An 18,724-nucleotide genomic window follows, 5' to 3' on the forward strand; every position below is an offset into this window, starting at 1 on the left:
TCAGTTTTGCTGGGGCCCGCAGGCTGTCCTGTTAAAGTACCTTCCTCCGCGGCTGCAGGGAACGACTGTCGGCCCCAGTTCTGGGGAGGGGTACTGCTGGGGGTGTCTGGGAAGCTCCGCCTTGCTGATATAAGCACCCCTAGTTCTGCTGCAGCAGCCTCTTTCCTCCTGCCTGGAGGTCCACAGCCCCGAGCCAGCACCCTAGGTTAGCTGGGGCCACAGACCGTGTCTGGCTAATGAATCGAGAGCAGAGTGACTTGTGTCACATGTAGGCTGGGGTATTTTCATACCAATGTGAAATACCCCTCTCTCCAGAGCTCTCTTTTCCATCTACCATGGCAACTAGGAAAATTTGAGATAATGGTTGATATATTGTCTGGGGCCTCAAAATGAAGAGACATGCATCAGAAGTCCCAGCAGGGGCATGTATTAGGAATTATAAATATGCCATTGGTCATTCTCATGATGTAACATTGGAAGTTACTGAGATTTTGGAGTTCTTTGTTACTGCAGCATAAGCTAGCCTATCCTGACTGATAAGCCCTGACTGCTTATCTCCACTAAATCTGTCATTTATGGGATGACCAAACCTAAAAGCCAGAGTGAATGATTGAAAGCATGAATTATCAGATCTTTCTCTTGGGTTACATTTAGATAAGAGGGCCCCTATAGATAACAATAACACATTATATATTTCAGAAAGCTAGAAGAAAGGATTTTGAATGTCTTTGCGATTAAAAAAATGGCAAATGCTTGAGGAGATGGATGTGTTCACCCTGGTTTAAATATTCCTCAATGTATACATGGATCAAAACAGAACATACTGCCCCCATGATATGTATAATTTTCACATGAAAATTTTAAATTTAAAAATCCCTTCTCCTGAGAGCCCTCTTCTGGCGTCATTTGTAGGAATGACCATAAATCCACCTGGTTTCTCGTGGGTCTCAGACGGCTCGGCTCCATCCTTGTTCATCTTTGCTGGTGTCCAGAGTCCCCGAGGGCCTCACTGACAATGCAGATGCCCAGTTGCTCCAGGGTGGATCTGGAGTGTCCCCAAGACCCACGAGAGGAAGCTCGGTGCTGCTAGGAGGTGGAGGAGCCTTTGGCGGTGGTGGCCCTTCCGGGAGGAAGCTGGGTCCCTGGGGGCTGCCCTGGAAGGAGGCTGGTTCTTTCCTTCCCTCTTTCCTTCCCAGCCTCCTCCTCTTCAAAGGCCCAGAGCGACAGGGCCAAGCGACCTGGAGCCCTCGGAGCTGAGCCCAGGTGAACCTTTCCTCCTTCTTCCTGATTATCCCACGTTATTTTATCCAAACAACATAAAGCCGACCGACACGCCGTCCTCTCCCAACTCCCAGGGCCAATCGTCAGAGCCGGGTCACGGCCATCTCCGTTTTAAACAAGTGTTCCAGGGGGGCTTGACGATGCTCCTCTGGGTGGGGCCCCAGATGCCATCGCCAGGCCGGGAAGCCGGATCACGAGAAGCTGCAGGTTCCGTGGCTCCTCTCAGTCTCCTCACCCCACTCCTCCTCCCTCCTGGGCTCTTTCCAGCTGGCCAGTCCTTCCTACACGAGGGCGTCATCTGGCGGGGGGGGGGGGGGGGGGGGGGGGGCTGCTCGCTGCCCTTGGACCTCTTGTCTGTGACAAAGGAGGAGTGGTGAAGGTGGCCAGAGACGTCTGCAGCCCCACTCCCCGCCCAGAGCACAGCTGCTGCTCCTGGGCCAACCCCAGGGCGCTTGTACCTCGCGCAGGCGCTGCCGCCTGCGGGTGATGACGCAGTGGGCAGACGGCGTCTTGGTTCCTGCCAGTGTTTCTCTGCAACTCTCTGTTTGGAGAGAATGCTTTGATTTCGGGGCTGTGGACGACGAGGTCCAGGTGAGTGGCCCTCCTTCGGTCCCACCTTGCCCCTCTCCACCCACCTCCCACTTCCTCATGGGGCCAGGAGAGGCACTGAGTGTCCAGGGGGACTCAGGTGCCATCTCTCTAGCCAAGCCCTGTGCGGGAAAGGAAGATGCGTCAGGACAGAGCAGGCCCAGCAGGGCCTGCAGCTCTATGAGAACAGAGATGGACTCCCTGGGGTTCAGAGGAGAAGAGCAGAGTAGCAGGGGTCCTTGCCTATTGAGTGCCCCACCTGTGGCAGCTCCTTACCTGCCACACCACCCGTCAGGACCATCACACAGAAGAGAAGAGTAACGTTCAGAGAGGGGAGGTCACCCGCCTGCCCGATGCCCAAAGCCTGGAATCCTCTTCTGGACTATGGTGGGAGGAGTCGGCCTTTGGGGCCTGTGTGGACTCTGGGCCCCGCTCCACACAGCTGTGAATCAGTGGGCTGGCTCTCTCCTCAGGCCTCTGTGTCCTCGTGCATGGTGAGGGTGACCTGGGAGAGTCACAGGCGCCTGGCAACTGCTGAGTCCCAGTCTGTGCCCACTGTTACAGGTAAGAGAGCAAGAGCTTGGCTGTGGGTTGCTGGGCAGGAAAGAGGCCGAGCAGGCCGGGGCACTGCCCAGGGATTCATGGCTCTGGACTTGGGAAGCTTTCTCAGGACACTGCTGTGGTTTGACCTGGTCTTTAGCTGGTCTGGCTGCTTGTCCAGCTCCATGGTGGCCTGTTGCACTCACCTCCGCCCCACCTGGTGCCTGCTCTGCTGGACACTCCCTGGGCTGGGACGAGGACAGGGAGTGTGAGGAGTGATGGGAGCTCCTCACCCTCGACAGCAGAGGCAGGAGGACTCAGGACGGTGTCCTGGGCTCACACAGGAGGTAGGTTTGGGGCCTGCCTGGCTCCTTCCGCTGCCCTCTCTGACCAAACCTGTGATACAGACTTTTGGTTTGGATCCTGGCTCCAGAGGCGGGCTGCCTGGGCTTGATCCCCAGCAGTGCTGGATAAAGCCTTGGGCAAGTTATTTATCAGCTCTAATAGGTCTCACTTTCCCCACTTGAAAATCGGAGAAGATAAAAACAGAACTTCCTGGAATTTCTTTACATGGACAAAACATTGTACTTACGGCACCTGGTGGAAAGTCAGCACCTGGTAGATGCTCCTAAGTCACTTCTGTTGCCCACTGGTGACTGTTGGGAAAAGTATAAACGGCAGCCATACCCCAGAGAAAAAACCCCAACATGGCGCCTAAGGACCTCTTCTTCCTACCTTCTTCTTTTCTGCAGTGGCGCGAAAATTTCCTGCCCGTGTGAACTCTCCCACCAGCGCCAATTTCAAATCTCGCTGGCAGGGAAACTTAGCTCCAATGAGAACTAATTCCTGGGCTCCGGAGCTGATATCTGGAAGAACTTGCCAATAAACGGGTTGCCTGCCATTTATCTAAGCCCTACCATCTCCCCCTTAGTTCTATATAAGCACACAGCTTTTTGCAACAAAATTGGAATTCTCCCGGTGAAGTGTCTTTGTGTGGGGAATTCTTTCAGTGACAACCTCGACCCCCCAACATGTGCACATGTCACCTTCTTGCAGTCCTCGTCCTTGGAGCGGATCTAACCCCCCTGTGTCTCTGTCCTGGGTTCAGAGGGATGTCGAGTGCATGGGAGACCTGGATATGGCCTCCACCTTGCACTTCAACCTGGAGGAGAGCACAGCTTAGACAGAGATGCCCATGACGGGCCGCCCGGGATGGAGGTAGCACAGAGGCCAAGAGGGTGCAGCCTCAGATGGCCTTGGACCATCACAAAGAAAGTGGCTCTTGAGTGGAGTGCTAATGCATGCAGCAGGTACCTTTTTAGAAGTGCCTTTGGACATGCTTTCTGCACTTAGCGTCATAGTAGGAGGTGGACACCACAATCAGTAGGAGGTGGACACTTCTGCCATAGAGCCCAGAAATCAGATTTCCCAGTTTCCTGAACCTGTGCTCCTGACTCTGGCCATCTGGGCCACTCTGACACTCTGATGGGGCAGGGGGCATGTGAGGAAGCAAGCCTGTGTCGGGACAGCTGTCAGCCTTCAGGGGCAAGTGAGACCTGGTGGGCAGCTGTGGAGGCACTAATGCCATGTCTGCCTCCGCACCGGGGCAGTGACATTTCCCCTGGGTGTCCAGTGGCATGACTTTGGATATGGCACCTGTCTTTGTAGTCTCCAAACCTGGACTTCTGATCCTCCCAGAGATTCTGAGAGCTGCAGTCCACCCTATCTATAGATATTTACTCTTAAAGTTGCGAGAATTAATTTTTGAGGAGCCTAAGACTGTGTGTGTGTGGGAAGCAGAGGAGGAACTGGCCCAGTCAGAGGGTGCAGTTTGAGCAGAAGCTCTGAGGCTTGCAGAACTTGGATGCATTCTGAAGGTCATGGCAAGTCACGTGAGCTGTGTGGGGTCACAGGGCCTGCATTTGGGGTGGTGGGGACCCCAGGTAGTGAACTTGATTAAGTTAAGGCATTCCACCCTGGCAAACCACCAGGGTGGAGAGGAGAGAATTGGACAGGGCGGGGACTACTAATGCTACCATTTCAGAGGTCGAGTTTGACCTGGGAGTGGAATCAATGGATTTTAAATAGCGCAGGAGTTGCAGCTGATGAGAAACTCACAAGGATTTCTCTGGGACAGTTGTGAAGTGTGATTGGACTGGGTGACATGGAGGCAGGAAAATCAGTGAGGGGATGGCAGGAATCATCTCATGGGGCAGGGCTGGGGATGTAGCTCAGCTGGTAGAGTGCTTGCCTTGTATGCACAAGGCCCTGGTTCAATTCCCAGGATCACCAAACAAACCCATTCATGGGGCAGGTGTTGGCTAGGATGCTCTGCCCCTTGAGATCTAGCTAAGATGGCTCACCTCCTCCCTGTGGCCATCCTAGGCCCTGCAGAAGGCCCAGCCTGACTCTCCTCACTTTCTGCAAATTCCCTGTGGTCAGTGGTCACGTGTGCTTTGGAAAGCCTGCCCTGCTGTTCCTTGTGATGGGTGGATTTTCAGGTGAAAAAACTCGGCACCCTGATGTCTGGGTACTGACTGAAGTTGGGCAGGTGTCAGTTCAGGAACTGACGCTTAGAAACAAGCAAGCTGCCAATCGCACTTTCAACTTCCTTGTTCCTGGAATCTCTTCCAGAGGGCCCCCCTGTCAGCTGCTTCCCCTCTGGAGTGTGCCTGCCCCGTCCAACTCTCTGCTGTCCACACCCACCCTGGTGGTTTGCCAGGGTGGAATGCCAGGCTGTCATAGTGGGGTGGAGGCCCAGCCAGTCATCTCCCTGAGCTCCTTCCTCCAACTCAGCTCCAGGCCCATTTTTTGCATCTCCAGACCCATCAAAGGGCCCATCCAGACACAAAAGCCACCCTTTCACAATGAAGGCAGGAATCCATCCTCCCAGGATGGGTAACAATTATTTCCCTGCCTCTATTAGAATTGTTGGTTGCATTTTGCAGTTAATAACTGCAAACTAGTAGTGGCCGATGCATGACAGACGTTTGTCTGTCTGTGTGCAAGTCTGGAGGAAGGTGGTTCCTGGCTGATGGGGCAGTGCAGGGACCCTCCAGCCCCCTCTCTGCTCTTTTTCCTCCTTAACTTGCTGCCTCCTGATCCAAGATGGCTGCCCGAGTCTCCTGGCCACAGAGGGCTGCAAGGCAGGCTGGGAAATGTAGTCTTTGAGCTCTTGACACAGTCTCCTGTTAAAGCTTGAGGTTCACATTCCTGTGATGAAGAGGCAAAAGTGCATTGGAGGAAATGAGCGTTCTGCAGTGTAGCTTTGGAATCCACTTATCTCAGAAGTTACCACGGGACCCTTCTCTGGATTGGGTGTTTAATGGAAATTCTGGCATTTGGTCCCTGGTCACTGGGTGAGATGGGATCAACTGTTGCACATGTTCCATTTAAAAGTGCCAGTGCTAAAGCTTTCAGAAGGGCTATGGGGCAGACAAACCCTGGGAGTGTGAGGCCCCCAGAGGGCAGAAAGACCCAAGCTCATGTGCCTGGTGCCCTGCAGCTTCCCCAGTGTCTGAGTCCACCGCCTGTTGATATTAAAAAAAATACCTGAGGCCATGAAATTTACAGAGATTAGAAGTTGACATAGCTCACAGCTCCACAGGCTGGGAAGTCCAACAGCAAGGGCCCGTATCTGCTGAGGGCCTGGTGCTGACTCATGACATGGTGGAAGGCAGCACGGGGAGACAGAGCACGTGCTGGAGCTTCCTCTTCTGGCAAAGTCACTGATGCCCGGATGGGGGCCCCACCCTCATGACCTCATCTAACCCTAATGACCTCCCGGAGGCCCCCCCTCCAAACTAAGAATGTGAATTTCCAACACAGGCACTTGGGGAGAAACACTCAATCACAGCAGCCGGACTCGCTCCAGCTGGCCGTCTCTCTGGAGCTGAGACAGAGGGGGCCAAGAGGCCCATGGACTCTCCAGATATCCTAGCCACCGCTGCCCATCCTTCAGGCCATGGCATGCTGAGGGTTTCTTTCCAGAGGAAGCCTGGGCTGCTGAAAAGTGCCCATCTCTCTGGGGAGACAGTGCACGGTGAAGGAGCCCGTGGGCATGAGTAGGCTGCCTGGCAAGCTCCCAGAGGCTGGGTGGGCTCCCGGCTGCCATCACTCCTAGCCCACCAGAGCCCGTCAGGCTGGGCTTTGGACATGTGCTACGACCACCTCCAATTTAAGAGGAGGGTCTTCTGTGCCACACCCCAAAGCAGGGGTTTCCTCCAGCCCCTGGGTGCTGCTAGAGGTGTGAGCATGTCCCAGTGGCTCAGTGCCCTTGCTGGGGGGCTTGGGTTGGCAAGGTCCATGTCGGGACCACAGGCTTCACGGATATTCCTTGCCGGGCAGAGAGTCCCAGCAACCTGCCTGCTGCACCCAGGGCAGGAGTGCACACCTCAGTCCCACTCAGGGCCATGGGACTAGTTCTGGACAAGTGACATGTGACATCTGGGCAAGAGACTTCAATTGCTGCACCAGCTCCCTGTGGTGATGGTGGGTGACGTCTAACATGGGGGTGCCCATAGCCTGAGTTTCTGGGTTAAGGATGACCCTGAGCAGGTTCTCAGCTGACCCCTGCTGGACAGGAAATAACCCTTAATTGGTTTTCAACCACTGAGACCCAGGGCGTTTGGCTGGCTCAGGGTTGTCCAGCCTGGCCTGATGGTGCATGCGCGTTCGCCAGCAACTTGGTTGCCTGGCATCTCAGTGCCCTTTGGGGGACATTCCTTGGCCTTTGAGGCTTGTTGGTCAGCAAAGCCTTCTTGTAGATGGCACAAACGCCAGCTCCCCACTTCCCTAGCCTCGTCTTGGGGCGTGGCTGCCGTGCCCAGGCCAGCTGTGGCTCTGACATGGCTGGGCGGGTCCGCACGAAGAGCTCTGGATGGGTGGCCTCCTCTCTCCTTGCCTTGTTCCTAACGCTGCTTCTCCAGCCTTCTGTGAGCTAGCCAGTGCCTTCCAGTAAGTTCCCCTCAGCCTCAACCACCCAGCCCACTGATGTTGGCTGACGACTGAGAATGTGGGGCTGGTACAGCCGGTCAGGGGTCCCCAGGGCTGCAGGGAGGCTGGTGTGGGGGGAAGGAGCACAGGGCTGCCGACAGGACGGGGCAGGCTGCAGAGAGGGGCAGAGGGGCTCGGCTCAGACTGGTCAGCCAGCCTCTGGACCTGCAGACCGCACTTTCCTTATCCGTAAAATAATAGGACCTCCCTTCTGGTGGGTGCCTGAGGGCTGGGGCAGTAGCTCAGTGGGAGAGAGCTCACCTGGCACACGAGGCCCTGGCCTGGGTTCCATCCCCAGTCAAAACAATAGAAAATAAAAATAAGAGATTTCTGGAGGCCATAAAAGAAAGCCCAGCCCAAGCTCCCATACAATTACTATAACAGCTCCCTCCTCTGTGGGACACACTTTCCAGGACCCCCAGGGGAGGCCTGAAATTGCAGATAACCTCGAAAGCTGCACCTGCTGTATTTCATTGTTAACGTAGATCTTAGCAACCTCAGCATAGAGAGTTATCTTTCCTTATTAGGCTGAGAACTTTCACCTTTTCACTAGAAGGCAACACTTCACAGCTTCTTGTTGGCCTAGCCTAATCACCAACATCACCACTCTTGCCCTTTAGGGCCATTATGAAATAAAATAAGGGTACTTACCCACGAGCCTTGGGAGACCATGACGGTTGCTTTGATAATGGAGAGGGCTACTGGGTGATTAACAGGTGGGTGGTGTATACAGTGTGGATACGCTGCACAGGGCGATGATTTGTATTTCAGATGGGACAGAACAGGGCAGTACAAGATTTCATCACACCACTTGGAATAGTGAACAATTTAAAACTTATGAATTGTTTATTTCTAAAAATTTCCACTTTATGTTTTTGGACTGCAGATAACTGTGGGCAACTGACATTATAGAAAATAAAACTGTGCAGGGGGACCTGCAATATAAGAGCTGAAGTGCATGGATATATCCAACTGGAAAATCTTGGTTGGCATGATGGGGAAAATTGGAACCTAACATCTATCGCTTACCCTTGGTGGAGGTCACAGACTAGTTCTCTCAGTTCAAACCCTCTGATCTGCTCAAAAGACCAGAGAACCCATCCTTGAGGTTATGAAGAGATTCCCAGTGGACTTGGTAAATGCACCAAGCTGGGAAAGGATATTAGGGACTGTTTTATTCAATGCTCTCAATTTGCAGAGTTCAGAGAGGGTGAACCACTAACCCATAGTCACACAGCAGTCTGTGGCTAAGCTGGGTTTGGGATGGTGTTCTTTTCATTCTGACAGTGGGCTATTTCCTAACTGGAGGTAGAGTTGTGCTGTCATCCCAATTTGTAAAAATGAACTGGAAACAGGATCATTGCCCCTCAGATTGATGACTCCCATCTGATGACAACCCATGGCCAGGGGTCCTCAGGCCCTTCTAGAGGAAGATCCAGCCGGCGCCCCTCCTCCTTTTCTTTCTCAGCCATCTGAACCACTTTCTTGAGGAAGGGTGAAAAATTACTAAATCGATCTTTTTAAATTAACCCGGATCTGAACCAGAGGCATTTGGAAGAGGAGAACTTTTTCACCCCCGTGGCTGCCCACCCCCACCCCGGATGAAGTGCTCCCTTGTTCCCGCGGCTCTGCCCCAGATTCATGGGCTGCTTTCCGAATGGTTGGCAGTCTCCTCCGCACTGTCCTGACAACCCTCGGCCATGAAATTAAAAAGCTAGTCACCGCATCTTGCTCCCCATGGCCTGGTCCCTGCCAGCCCTGCGACGGAGATGGGGAGAGGGAGCCTGGGCTTGGCCTGCAGTGGGCTGGGATGCCTCCGGAATGACAATGGGAGCCAGGGAGGGGGACATTAGCCAGGAAGGAACCACTGAAAGAAGACAGGGGAACGAAGAGTGGACTGTGGGCTTCCCCCCGAAGAGTTCCCGGGAGCTTCAGGCCAATACCAGCTCCCATTGCTGCCGGGCGCCTGCCCACACCAGCCCCTGGTGCAGGGGGATGGCTGAGAGCTGGCACTGGAGGGAGGAAGGGCTCCAAACTGGGGCCATCCCTGGGAGGCCAGCTGCCCTCTGCCCTGGCCCTCCTGAGCCCCCAGATGCGGACACCAGCACTCAGGTCACACAATGCCCCTTCCCCAGGAATTTTAAGGAATCCTCTAACCCAGAGGGATTTTAGTCATCCTTAATTAAGAAGCTTCCTAGAAGACCACTGTGGTGGGGCTCACGGTGACACAGGTGTCCCTGAGCCCCAGGAGAAGTCTTGGTCTCCTTGCCCTGGGGTCCAGCCCTGGACTCTGGGACACACCCCAAGCGAGGTCAGCAGGTGCTTGAGGGCAAAGCCCCAGGAGAGGGCTTGGCTCCAGCTTTTGCTGACATCATGAGGCAGGTGGCAGGAGAGGCCTGGGCGCTCAGTCTCGGGACCAGCAGGGAGAAGTTGCAGCCGCAGCTCCGTGAGGGCTTGGCCGGGGCACTGCCCCCCCCTGCTTCCCCTCTGCATCTGCCTCCTTGTCTTGAAAGCAAGAGTCGCCACGGTGGCCGCTCAGAGGTCGCTGGTGGCTTTAACAAGGCGGTGTGCGCGAAGTGCCGGTCGACGTCAGCGCTAGGTCCCCGTGAGTCTTGGGACAGTGTCCAGCAATGGCTGGACAGGCCGGGCAGTGAGGGGACTGGGCTGCTGTGGGGACCTGCTATGAACTGAGCACACGCCTTCTTCACTCATGCAAAGGTCGGCCGGGTGCCTTCCACGTGCTGGGGCCGTGACAGCAAGCCCAAGGTGACACTGTCAGTTTGTGGTGCTTTCAAGGCAGTGACAAGCCAATCTGTGAACAAACAATCAGGCTCAAAGCCCCGTCAGGTAGTGATAAGCAGGTGGTCGGGGCAGGCCTGGCTGGGGACCCAGGAGGTGACAGGAAGGTGCCAGCCACGCCCAGACACAGGAGAGGCACCCAGGGAGGCTGGGACAGCCCCAGGCAGAGGGAATAACCTGGCCAGACTGGGAGGTCACTGCTGATGGACAGCAGGATGGGGCTGGCGGGGGGCCGGAGGAGGCCCTGCAGGACTTCGGGCTGCTTCCTGAGGGCTCTGGATGCCACCGCCACCGGGGAGTCATCTCACACTGTTAGGGGCGGGAGAGGTCTGGGTGAAGGAGCGGCTCACAGAGCAACCCAGATGACGGATTCCAACGTGACAGGTTCAGACTCCACATGGCAATGACCAGAAGTCACTTGTCAAGTTTTAGTGTTTACCCAAGAAGAATGTCCATGATTCTCGAGAGGATGTTAAAATGCTTCTACCTTTTCCAGCTCCCTGTGTGTGTGAGACCAGCTCTTCTTCATCCTGCCAGCAACGAAATAAGGTGTCGAACCCGTCTGAAGGCGGCGGACGTGGGACTGCAGCTGGCTTTGATGGAGCTCCTGGCTTTGATGGAGCTCCACATTCAAAGGACTTGGGAACACGCACCGCAGGCCACACTGCTCACAGGAGGTCTCCATCCTGTAAAGTGGTTTATTTTCGTGAAAATGTGTTGTGTATTAACATATAATGGATTTATAATTGTGAGTTTTGAATGAATGAATACGTATTTGTGTAATCTTCAGTTTTAATTTCCTTTTGGTCCTGGGGACTGAACTCAGGGGCACTGGACCACTGAGCCACATCCCCAGCCCTATTTTCTATTGAATTTAGAGACAGGGTCTCACTGAGTTGCTTAGTGCTGAGGCTGGCGTTCAATTTGTGATCCTCCTGCCTCAGCCTCCTGAGCCTCTGGGATTACAGGAGTGTGCCCTTGTGCCCAGCCCGGTTTTTAATTTCTTATATGAAATTAAAAGAAGCTCTTTGGGGTCTTCAATAATGTTTAAGAGTGTATAGGGGGCCTGAGAACAAAGAACTTGGTTGTCTCTGGCCCAGCTCATGGCCTGGCACATAGTAGGTGCTCACTAAGTAGATGTGGTGTCCAGGCCTTTGGGGGGTGATGACTGGCCCTGCGGCCTGGTTCTGGTGGGCCCACTTATCATTATGCCCACTTATGATTATGCTAATGAAATACATTTATAAGGAAAAAAAATTTATTGAGCTCATAGTTTTGGAAGCTAAAAATCCCAAAGCCCAAGGTCCCAAGGGGGATGGCAAGAGCACCTGAGGAGATCAAATCTCAAAAAGAGGAAGCCCGAGAGACTGCACCCTCTATGCCCTTGAGGACACCCAGCGACCTACAGACCTCCCACCTGGCCACGCCTCTTCAGAGCCCCACCACTTCCACTGCACACCCAGGACCAGTCGTCCATTGGCACTTCTTTGGGTAGACAGATGTCCAGATCACAGCCGCCTGCTCCCGTGCTCCTGGAAGGACCATGTCTGGGTGCCTGGTCACCTGCTCCTGGGTGTCTGCGTGGGGCTGACCTGGTGACCTTGGCTGTCCTTGGAGCTGAATTCTCTGTAGCGGTTATGCTAAGCGGGATTGCCCGAGGGTTGCCCGTGAGCCCTCTCCCCCACCCCAGGTCACCTCTGCAGACTGTGGCTGGGATCCCATGCGCTTTCTGCCTGGTGGCTGGGTCCAGGCCACACTGGGAAGCCTGTGGAATTGCTGAGACAGTAATTTGCAATTAAATTTCAGAAATGTTAGGGGTCATGTCTGGGGCAGATGTGGGCTATTTTTAAAGATGGGCCCTTTCAGAAGGGAGCAAAGGTGGCCCTCTCACCCCTCTGGCCTTTTTCGGCCGGGCCCAGGAGGGCCACCTGCCGGGGGGCGGCAAGGGAAATGCTGATCTTGCTCTTCTTGCTCAAAGGCAGACAGAGGTGAGGGAGCAGAGCCAATCTAATCTCCCCCCTCCTTCCTTTCTCGGTCCCCCAGATCCCTGTGGCCTGGAAGAGAATGTCGTCCTGGTCGGCTGAGTGGCTGCCTGTCATTAGAGCCGAGGCCACACACACTCGGGAGAGTGGGGACGGGGCCTGGGAAGCAGCTCATCAGCTAATGTGGTAAAACAAACAGATGAGAACCCTCAGCCCCCCCCCCCCCCTTTCAGGGCGTGACTCCGGGGCATCAGTGTCACCAAGGCCCCCGGGGAGGCCTATGCACCTGAGCTGCTTTTGCTGGGGTCTCTGTTGAAAGGGACTTCTGGGAGCCAGAGCTGGGTGTGGCTCGGAGTGTCACAGACACCTTTGTGAGGTGTCCTAGGCTGAACTTCCCGGGAGGGACCTGAGGCAGAAGGTGTTTGGGGAGCAGGTTCAGGAAGATGGACTGTGGGGGAGCGAGCGGGGCAGGGGTGGGCAGAGGGAAGCCGGGCTGCGAGGCAGCTGGCACAGAGGCTCAGCTGACCTGGGAGCTCGGGAGCGTGGGCAGCCCCATGCCATCGCCTTGATCGACACCAGGACTCCAGTTTGCTCCCACACCTCTCTCAGGCCCTGAGTCAGCTACCTCCGAGGGAAGGACCAGTACCCACGGCCACACAGTTCCCTGCGGCCTAGTGCGTGTCCCGGGAGGGACTTGGTGACAGCCACCAGCAGCCAGCACCCCTGGAAGCCAGGGGCGTGGGCACCTGGTCCCCCAGGGGGATTCAGATGGTGCACCATGACAAAGTCCCCAGAAGCCCCTGGAGTCCGTCTGAGGATGCGGGCAGTGAGTGACGCCAACCACGCAGGAGGCTGGGACCCGCAGACACCTCAGGCTCCACTGAAAAGGAACCAGAGAGAATGTGGAAGGCGCTCAGCGCGCATCTGCTGAGTGACTGAGTGAAGCAGGGTCGTGCTGGGGAGGCTCCACGGGGCACCCTCTCGTCTTGAGGGGTCTGTGACTGCCGGGTGCCTCAGTTTCCTCACGTACAAGGGGACGTCAAAGGCACCACAGTGAGGATTAGAATTCCATAGTACAGAGCAGCGGCTCTGAGTGTGAGCTGTGAGCTGGCGGGTGTGAGCTGGTGGGTGTGAGCTGGTGGGTGGTGGCCTCGTGGTTATGATATTGGCCTTGTGCCAAGAGCCTGGTCACTGGGGCAGTCCTCAGACACAGCCACCATCGAGGGTCTCCAGAGGGTGCAGTTGTAAACTGGTTGTGCACAGGGAACCGGGGAGCGCGGCTGTCCCAGGAGATCGGCTTGGACTTGGGGTCCCCAAGTGAGAGAGATGCTGTAAGTTAAATATTAAATAGAATATTTCTCTCCGTCCTGATTACCAGGGGAGAACGGATCGGATGGCGACGGGGTCTCTAATGTCCAACATGGGCCATTCTTTCAGCCGAGAGAGTCGGCTGCGGCCTGGGCCTCGTGATCCTGGTGTTCAGTGCTGGGGTTTCTGTGGTGCCCACTGTGGTGCCCGCGCAGCCCATTTTCCATGTAAGAGATTCTTCTGCACATACATTAAAAAAAATGGTGAGTAGAATTAAAGAAAAGTGTGAAATAAATAGCACGGGTTGTACGTGAACACGGCACACAGTGGGGTTCTGAGGTTGGGGAAGCACACACGGCACACAGTAGGTGGAGGACTGAGGTTGGGAAGCCCCAGCCTTCAGGGTCAGACAAGAAGCCCCAGGAGGCAGACTTGGTGGGGCGGGGACCTGCTTCCTTCAGGACCTGTCCAGTCGATGCTGGAGAGAGAGCCCTTGACCTCTCATTTCCATGTGGCTCAGGTCTGACCCCCCTTTCTTATCCCAGCTGTTGGGCCGCCTCCTTCACAGAGTTTGCCCAGAGTTCTCCCTAGATGAAGGCCACCTCTCTCCCCACATCCGTCAGCTTTCTGTCACTGTGCCAAGATACCTGAGGTAATCGACCTCAAAGGAGGAAAAGTTTATGTTGGCTCACGGTTTCAGGGGTTTCAGCCTGTGGTCAGTTGGCCCTGTCGCTTGGGTCTGGGGTGAAAGTATCGGGTGAAGGAGGCCTGGTCTCCTCATGGTGGCCAGAAGCAGAGGGAGAGAGAGGGAAGGGCAGGGGCCCTAACATGCCCGAGGGTGTACTCCTGGTGACATAACACCTCCCACTAGGCCCTGCCTACAGGTTCCACCACTTCCTGTAGGCCCAAGCCTTAATACACGGCCTTTAGGGAACATTCCAGATCGAAGCCATAGCACAACTCTATCCCCATAACACTTGGGGACAGTAGGTCTGTTCTATCAGGACAGTGCACACTGCGTTTGTGCCTAACATTGTACATAGCATACAGTCAGTGCTCAATATAGGCTCACTAGACCATGGCTAGATTACGCATGTGCCCAGAGGAAGTGAATGTAGCTGGGGAGATGGAAGCCACAGCAGAGGACTCTGAGGCCCTGGCGGCTGAGGACGTGGGCTTTCTATCGTGACTTTGCCATGGTGATACTTTGAGCTAAGCTCCAGGGGTGGCAGGCACCAGAGCTGTTAGCGGTGGGCAGCCTGGGTAGCCTGGGCAGCCTGTCTGAGGGTCACAGGCTCCTAATGGAGGTGGAAGTGTCAGAGCAGAGGTCTCTGGCCGCTCATACCTGTCCCTGGGAGCCATCGACTCCTACCAGGGCCATCTGCCACTGTCCCCTCAAGTGGATTTCTCAGCACCCCAACTGAGGCTGGTCAGCTCTGTGCAGGTTGGTTAGCTGCTGGTTTCGGGAAGAAGCAGTAGCTCTGAGCCCCATGGTCACCTCTCACCACCGTGATTACTTTTCTCGAGTCCATCTAGGGAGAGAGTTTGTCTCAGAGGAGGGCTCCTGGTGGCTTCTGATGTCACACTAGGTGGGGTTTGAATTTCAGTCCTCCACCAGTGGCCTGTGACTTGGGCAGCTCCTTTCTCGGAGCCTCGGGTGCAACCTCTCTGCTCCAGGCTGGGTAGACACACTGGCTCAGTGATGGGCAGGTGGCTGGTGCTCCTGCCCACGAGCTCCTGTTGCCACCTTGGCACAGTGGGGTGAGGTGGCCCGCAGGGGGAGGACAGGCCAAGGGGAGGGGGGAAATGGAGAGCAAGACGCTAACACGGAAAGTCCAGGATGGCTCGTTCCCACATTTTTAGTGGACACAAACATGACCTGAGGATCCTGCTCAAATGCAGAGTGCCGGGTGCCCAGCCCTAGAGATTCTGGTGGGGCCAGGGACCCTGCATTCAGCAGCTCCCAGGCGTTCTGCTGCGGGGGTGCCAGCAACACCCCTGAGGATGTCTACTCTAAATGGCAGGGTGGGGCGACCTTGTCCAGAGGTCACGGCTGGGGACCGCTCCAGATGGAGAGATTTCCCCATGGAGACCCTGTTTCTGGTTCTCTGGGGGAGCCTGGAGCTCGGCCAGCCTGGTCTGCTTTTCTCCTTAAGAGCAAAGGGGCTTTGTTACACCTGTTCCCTAGGACAGGGCTGCCGTCTCTGGGTCTCAGCCCAAACTCTAGACACATTCGAGTTTGTGACCTTCACTGGTCCAGTCACCTCACCCCACAGAGTAGGACGCTGAGGTTCAGAGTTGGGGGGGGGCTCAGGCTGGAGGGCCGGGTGTGGTGCCCAGGTCAGAGGCGGCCCCGGGAGCAGCCTGCGTAAGCTGAGGCGTGAGAGTGGCTGAGCAGAAGCAGGGAGATAGTGGCCCGTGAGCGGGTGTCAGAGTCCAGAGCAGGCCCTGGAGCAGCCACCAGCTGCATGCAGACCAGCGCGGTCCCTGAGGCAGGGACAGGGCTTGGTGTGACACAGAACAGGAGGGAGGCGGGATGAGCAGTCCTGAGGGACAGGGAGCAGCTGATGGCTATTTCTGCCCCCACATGAGCAGCAGGAAGCTGTGCAGACCCAGGCTCAGAGACGGGATGGGTGGACCCAGGGGAGAGAGGGTTGCTTGAGCCCCTGCACCCAGCTTGTTTTAGGAGTTTAAGTATCCTCCCACCTGGGTGGCCAGAGAAAGAGAGGCAGCCTGCTTAAATTCTTAGTAAACAGTGAATTGTTATTATTATTATTATTATTATTATTATTATTATTATGTGTGTGTGTGTGTACAAGAAGTACCCTTGCAATTATGAGGACATATCTATAGCAAAAAAATTATCAGGTCTTTTATCCAAAATTTGAATCTACCTGAGCATCTTGTGTTTTTTATTTGCTCAATCTGCCACTGTCAACCCGGCCCTCTCTGGGCTCAGTCAGCCTGGCTGGGTTTCCAAGTCTGGCCACCAACAGATGTCAATGGAGGCAGGCAGTTGTACAGGTGGGGCTCAGAGAGGGTTGGCTTGTCCAGGGTCACAGACCAGCAAGTCACAGTGGATGGGATGAGCTCAGGTGTGTGACTCAAGACCTCGTGATCCCTGCTAGCTGGCCTCCAACGGGGGACCTGGGCCTGACAGAGGAAGTGAGTCTGCATGGGGTGTGGAGTAGCCAGGGGGCCGAGGGAGCTTGCAGCCTTGCCACTGAGCGAGGACATTGTTTTTTTTTTTCTTTTTAATGTGTTTTGTTGATTCAGTCTCTAAATTCTTTTCACATAGTGCTGGGGAAGGAACCCAGGGCCTTGCTTATTTATCTAGGCCAGGGCTGCCTCTGAGCTACAGCCCAGCCCTCATTCTCTAGATATTTATCTTGCACTGACCACGTGCAGGACACTGTGCTTCTTTCTGTGACATCATTGTTCACCCTTCCCACTCCACAGAATGGGAGAATGAGGCCCGTGGAGGCCCTGGGCCTGGCCTCCTGCCGAGCGCTCCATGCCACTGGGAGCCCATGCGGGTGCCTGTCTGTTCCCGCGCCTGCTGTGCATGCAAACCCCAGCCCCCACCTGAGCAAAGCCACGCAGATTGGAACCACCGGTGGATGTCTGTCTGTGTCACCCTTGGCAGCCACCTTGGTGTGGCTCGTGATGTTTAATCCTGCTGCCTGGTACTCTCGCCGCCCTCCCTGCAGGGCCTCAGACACACCCCTGATGGTGCCCAGCCACGTCTTGTCTTCTTTCTACCTTGTGGGATGAAGGATGCTGGGGAGGGAGGGTTGGAGGACAGCAGAGCCAGGAGCTGGAGCCAGGCCGCTGGTGTCATGGTGACAGTTACTATGGAAACTCACCAGCTGCAGTCAGCATGCCTACCAGGATCTGGAGGGGTTTGTCATAGAGCAGAGCCAACAGAGAGGGAACTCTGTAGTATTTAGATCTGGAGCGAGAACCAAGTCTCGGCCTGGGCTGTGCCTACCTGCTCCTCCATCTCCCCCCCCCCCCCGCCCCGCCCCTTCCCCTCTGGCCCCTTCTCCTGTGCAGCTGGCAGCGTTGACCTTTGGTGCGTGGCCACTGGGCTCTACCTGTGATCCCCTCCCTGGTTTACACATGTGGCTCATTCCTGCTTACCTCCAAGCCTCTTCCCTATGACTTTCTTCATTCAGCAAACCCTGAGTGTCTAGCAGGTACAGAACACTGCTCTGGCCACCAGGGACACGGCAGTGACCAGGTCAGACACGGTCCTAGCTCTCATGGAGCTGCCGATCTAGGTTGGAGCAACAGAGTTCAGTACTTAAGTCAATGAACAGGAATACAGGCAGCGCCAGGGGAGAACAGAAGAGGGCGTGGACACACAGGGGCGGGACTCGGGGACGGGTTGGTCAGGGAGCTGTTCACGGAGCAGGGGAGCAGGGTTGTCTTCCCTGGGCCTGTGTCCCTCCTCCCCTTTGGGTTCTGGTCTCGTGCTACATTCCATTCCCTGAGTCATAGCTCTGGTGACAGTGCAATGTCACCGCCTGTCTTCCTCCCTAAACTGCTTCCTCCGTGGAGGCAGGAATGAAGTCTGACACGTCTCCATGTCCTCAGTGTTTGGCTCGCATCAGGGACTTGATAAGGCACAAGCACTGACCGAGTTCCATGGGTCAGAACGGTCACACGTGGGCTCTCACTCTCCTGTAGAGGGGCTTCTGGATGTCACGATGATCTGTCATGTTTTGTCACTTTGGAGACTGAGGAACAGAGACTCAACCAGGTTAAGTGACCCACTCCAAGTTCCACAGCTACTTCACGGAAGAGCTGTGCTCATGGCGCTCCCCGTGCCCCTCCCACCAGAAGGTTGCAGAGTGACTGAAGTACCACGCAATTCTCCTTTTAAAACGCATTCGTGAGTGGCTTTCAGTCTATTCACAGAGTTGTGCAAAAGCATAGGGAGATCCATTTTAGAACACTTTCATCATAAAACAGAAAAACAACCCCCTTCCTCTAGCGGGGGCCCCAAAAGTTGGCAACGGTCGTCAACTTGGAGCAGAAGATTTCCGCGTGGGAGGCCCGCCTCTCGCCTGGCACATAACGCCGCGCTTGCTTATTGGCACTTTCCACATACATGCTTGGCTCCTCTGAATTAAGACCCCAATTCTCCACTGAAATAGCTCAAAACAACCTACGGACAAATAATCCAAATTCCAGGGGCTCCTCAGGGCTCTCCCAGCCGGACTACA

The sequence above is a fragment of the Marmota monax genome, unplaced genomic scaffold, assembly GCF_021218885.2.
Source record: "Marmota monax isolate L192 unplaced genomic scaffold, Marmota_monax_Labrador192_F-V1.1 WCK01_AAM20220418_F8-fsc00084, whole genome shotgun sequence".
NCBI lineage: Eukaryota > Metazoa > Chordata > Mammalia > Rodentia > Sciuridae > Marmota > Marmota monax.